At 37.3% G+C, this 5,508-nt stretch overlaps 1 pseudogene; it reads left to right on the top strand.

Annotated features, from left to right (window-relative positions):
• The first annotated feature begins 276 nt into the window (after window positions 1-276).
• LOC102727019 (small ribosomal subunit protein eS27-like pseudogene) lies at window positions 277-529 on the top strand (annotated as a pseudogene).
• Window positions 530-5,508: the final 4,979 nt, after the last annotated feature.

Below are 5,508 nucleotides of genomic sequence, written 5' to 3'. Positions count from 1 at the left end.
TCAGAGAAAAGTGTTCTGATTCAAGTTTTGTCTAAAGCAGTCCATGTTTTCTGCATGAAGGATATGGTTCCTCAGGTAGTTCTTGTAAATTGTTTAATTAGATTTTAAAAGGGAATGAATAAGCCTGTCTCTGAATTTGTTTCTTCATTTGTAAAACAGGGATGATGTTATACCCTTCCCCCTGTATCATTGCTATGGTTTAAAAAGGTGACATATAAAAGCTTTTGGTAAATTAAAAAGCAGTTAGGGACTGGTTGGGCTTGTGAAAGGATCGACATGCCTTTGGCTAAAGATTTACTACACCTGTCCTTGGAAGAGGAAAAGAAAAAAACATAAAAAGAAAGGCAAGCTCAAAGCCCCAATTCCTATTTTATAGATATCAAATGTCCAGGTTGCTACAAAATTACCAGTTTTCAGCCATGATCAAATAGTGATTCTTTGTGTAGGCTGTTCAACAATGTTGTGCCAGCCAACAGGAGGAAAGGCCAGACTCACAGAAGGATTTTCATTTAGAAGAAAGCAACAGTAATGATCCACACAACCTCCTAAATTTGTGTTATATGGCAGAAAGCCTTATCAGTTCAATAATTCCAGTTAATCTACCAAGATAATGTTATTTTGTAAGGTATACAACAATGATCTCCTATATTTTGTGTCAGCTTTTCAATAACATTTAGGTTATGGGGAAAAAAGCATTAAACAATGTAAATTGTTCTTAATACTTACTAAAGTATGAAAGTGTAAGTGCATGTGATTGATGTGTTTACACAGAGCTGACAGTGAGGATATGGTTTTAAGGATGGACAACTTCCCTACTAAAATCTCAGGGCAAAGAGGGTCCTCAAAGATCATCTGATCTAACTCCCATCTGAAGTTTGTTAAAAAGGAATCTGGAGCAGAAAATGGTCTGGTGTCTCCTAACGGAACTTATCTGTATCTTTATATAGTTATTTATCTCCCAAATTCTGTAAATTTTAGACAATAGTGCCACAGATTTTTTTCATTATTCTTACAAATTGACTTGAATTCAACTTTTCTTTTACTTTTAAAGTTTTTAATAATGTTGATTGAAATAAAAGTATTATATTTATTTCAATGCAAACTCTTTCTTTTTCTTCTAATTACCACATTTCAACAATATGGCAACTGGAAGATTAGAAGGCAACTTGCTTAGTTCTGCTTATTGTTTCTGAATTATACTCCTAAAAGCAGAGTCCAGGTTCTTTGCATTCCTAAATAAAAAACCCTGACTATTCTGGGAAGATGTTTTAACCCAAAGTACAAAAAAAAAAAAAAATGAGAGAAGAGCCACAGCTTTATCTTTTTGCTCACTTATTCTGGATGTCAATTTCTACCTAGATGCTACTTTATCTCAGGGAAGGTCATGCCACTAACTTGAATCAGGTTGGACTTTATAGTAGGTAATTATTACAAGGCAGTCTTCAGTATATATGGCTTAATTCCAAGGGTAAAGTTAGTTTTCTGTAACTCTAAACATACTTTCCCACCAAACCTGGGGCATCACAATGCCTGACTTCAAGCTATATTACAAAGCTGTGATCATCAAGACAACATGGTCCTGGCACAAAAAGATACCCATAGATCAATGGAACAGAATAGAGAGTACAGAAATTGACCCTCAACTCTATGGCCAACTAATCTTCAACAAAGCAGGAAAGAATATCCAATGGAAAAAAGACAGTCTCTTCAATAAATGGTGCTGGGAAAAGTGGACAGCCACATGCAGAAGAATGAAACTGGACCATTCTCTTACACCATACACAAAGATAAACTCAAAATGGATGAAAGATCTAAATGGGAGACAGGATTCCATTAAAATCCCAGAGGAGAACACAGGCAGCAACCTCTCCGACCTCAGCTGCAGCAACTTCTTGCAAGACACATCTCTGAAGGCACAGGAAACTAAAGCAAAAATGAACTATTGGAACTTCATCAAGATAAAAAACTTCTGCATGGAAAATGATACAGTCAACAAACTAAAAGGCAACCTACAGAATGAATGGGAGAAGATATTTGCAAGTGTCACAACAGATCAAGGGCTGGTATCCAAGATCTAAAAAGAACTTCTCAAACTCAACACCCAAAAACCAAATAATACAGTCAAGAAATGGGCAGAAGACATGAACAGACATTTCTCCAAAGAAGACATCCAAATGGCCAAAAGAGACATGAAAAAATGCTCCACATCACTTGGCATCAGGGAAGTGCAAATCAAAACCACATTGAGATACCACCTTACACCAGGTAGAATGGCAAAAATTAACAAGACAAGAAACAACAAATGATGGCAAGGGTCCAGAGAAAGGGGAACCCTCCTACACTGTTGGTGGGAATGCAAGTTGGTACAGCCACTTTGGAAAACAGTGTGGAGGTTCCTCAAGAAGTTAAAAAATAGAGCTACCCTACGACCCAGCAATTGCACTACTGCATATTCACCCCAAAGATACAGATGTAGTGAAATGAAGGGGCACCTGCACCCTAATGTTCATAGCAGCAATGTCCACAATAGCTAAACTGTGGCAGGAGCTGAGTTGTCCTTTGACAGATGAATGCATAAAGAAGATGTGGTACATATATATAATGGAATATTACTCAACCATCAGAAAGGATGAATACCTGCCATTTACTCGACATGGGTAGAACTGGAGTTTATTATGCTAAGTGAAATAAGTCATTCGGAGAAAGACAATTATCTTACAGTTTCATATATGGAATATAAGAAACAGTGCAAAGGATCATAGGGAAGGGAGGGAAAACTGAATGGGAAGAAATCAGAGAGGGAGAAAAACCATAAAAGACTCTTAACTATAGGAAACAAACCGAGGGTTGCTGGAGGGGAGGTGAGTGGCAGTACGGGGTAATTGGGTGATGGGCATTAAGGAGGGCATGTGATGTGATGAGTACTGGGTGTTATACACAACTGATGAATTATTGAACACTACATCTGAAACTAATGATGTATTATATGTTGTCTAATTGAATTTAAATTAAAAAAAGAAAAAAAAGAAACATATTTTCCAAGGAAACAACAATATTATAATGATCATTAACCAAAACATTAAATAATCATCTTTTTTTTTTAAAAGATTTATTTATTTATTTGAGAGAGTGAGAATGAGAGAGAGTACATGAGAGGGGGGAGGGTCAGAGGGAGAAGCAGGCTCCTCGCTGAGCAGGGACCCCAATGCGGGACTCAATCCCGGGACTCCAGGATCATGACCTGAGCCGAAGGCAGTTGCTTAACCAACTGAGCCACCCAGGCGCCCAATAATCATCTTTAGATGAGAAAATACAAGTGACATTTATTTTCTTCCTTATATGCTTCTCTGTTTTCCAATTTTTCTACAGTAAGCATTATTACATATATAATTCTTTTTTTTTTAAGATTTTATTTATTAATTTGACAGAGAGACAGATAGCGAGAGCAGGAACACAAGCAGGGGGAGTGGGAGAGGGAGAAGCAGGCTTCCCGCAGAGCAGGGAGCCCGATGTGGGACTCGATCCCAGGACCCTGGGATCATGACCTGAGCTGAAGGCAGACACTTAACGACTGAGCCACCCAGGCGCCCACATATATAATTCTTAAAAAATAATTTATTGAGGTAAAATTCACATAACAAACAGTAACCATTTTAAAGTTGAATAATTAAATGTCATTTAGTAAACTCACAATTGTCCAACCACCTCTCTCTAGTTGGAAAATATTCCCATCCCTCCAAGGTAAAACCACTTACTTATGAAGCAGATTCTCTTCCCTTAACCCTTGGCAACAACCAAGTGTAGTTCTGTCGCTATGGATTTATGTATACTGAATATTTCATGTATAACCCGAATATTTCATATATATAGAATCATACAATTTGTCTGACTTATTTCACTTAGCATAATGTTTTGAGATTCATCCACATTGTAGCATGTATGTATCAGTACTTCATTTCCTTTAATGGTTAAATAATATTCATTTTTTATCCATTCATCCCTTAATGAACATTTTGGCTGTTGCCATCTTTTGGCTATTGTGAATAATGCTGCAACAAGCATGTGTGACATGCACTTCTTTGAGTACATGTTTTCAGTTCTTTTGGATTATATACATAAGATTAGAAATGTGAGGCCATATGGTAATTCTATGTTTAGTTATTTGAGGAACTGCCAAACTTTCCTACAGTGAGTGAATCATTTTGCATTTCCACCAGCAAAGTTTTTCCATATCCTCACCAACACTGGTTATTTTCATTTTTTTATACAGTGTAGTTTTATTTTTTTTAATTTTTAAGCTGTTTATTTTAATTCCAGTTAGTTAATATACAGTGTTATATTAGCTTCAGGTGTACAACATAGTAATTCAACAATTCCTGTGCTCATCAGGACAAATGTACTCCTTAATCCCTATCACCTATTTAACCCATCCTCTCACTCCCTCTCCCCTCTGGTAAACATCAGTTTATTCTTTATAATTAAGAGTCTGTTTCTTGATTTGTCTCTCCTCTCTCTCTTATTTTTTTCCCCTTTGCTTTTTGTTTTGTTTCCTAAATCCACAAATGAGTGAAATCATGTGGTATTTGTCTTTCTCTGGCTTATTTCACTTAACATTATACCCTCTAGGTCCATCCATGTTGTTGCAAATGACAAGATTTCACTAATTTTTAAGGCTGAGTGATATTTCAGTGTGTGTGTGTGTGTGTGACATCTTTATCCTTTCATCTATCAGTGGACACTTGGGCTGCTCCCATATCTTGGCTATTGTATGTGGCCTCCTTAAACCTATCACCAGGCTAACACATCCCCCTACCCTCACCCCTCTAAAACCCTCAGTTTGTTTCTCAGAGTCCATAGTCTCTCATGGTTCATCGCTCCCTCCGATTTACCCCCATTCATTTTTCCCTTTCTTCTCCTAATGTCCGCCATGCTATTCCTTATGTTCCACAAATAAGTGAAACCATATGAAAATTGACTTTATCTCCGTGACTTATTTCACTTAGCATAATCTCCTCCAGTCCAATCCATGTTGATGTAAAAGTTGGGTATTCATCCTTTCTGATGGCTGAGTAATATTCCATTGTATATACAGACCACATCTTTTTTATTCATTCATCTGTTGAAGGGCATCTCGGCTGTTTCCACAGTTTGGGTATTACAGACATTGCTGCTATGAACATTGGGGTGCATAGGGCCCTTCTTTTCACTACATCTGGGTCTTTGAGGTAAATACCCAGGAGTGCAATTGCTGGGTCATAGGGTAGCTCTATTTTTAATTTTCTGAGACACCTCCACACTGTTTTCCAAAGTGGCTGTACCAACTTGCATTTCCACCAACAGTGTAAGAGGGTTCTCCTTTCTCCACAACTTCTCCAACATTTGTTGTTTCTTGCTTTGCAAATTTTTGCCGTTCTAACTGGTGTAAGGTGGTATCTCAGTGTGGTTTTGATTTGAATTTCCCGGATGGCTAATGATGATGAACATTTTTTTCATGTGTCTGTTAGTCAT

This window comes from Leptonychotes weddellii, chromosome X, assembly GCF_054177405.1.
Source record: "Leptonychotes weddellii isolate Sample4059 chromosome X, ASM5417740v2, whole genome shotgun sequence".
Lineage (NCBI taxonomy): Eukaryota > Metazoa > Chordata > Mammalia > Carnivora > Phocidae > Leptonychotes > Leptonychotes weddellii.
The sequence above is the reverse complement of the archived record's forward strand: the minus strand, read 5'-3'. Positions and strand labels throughout refer to the sequence as shown.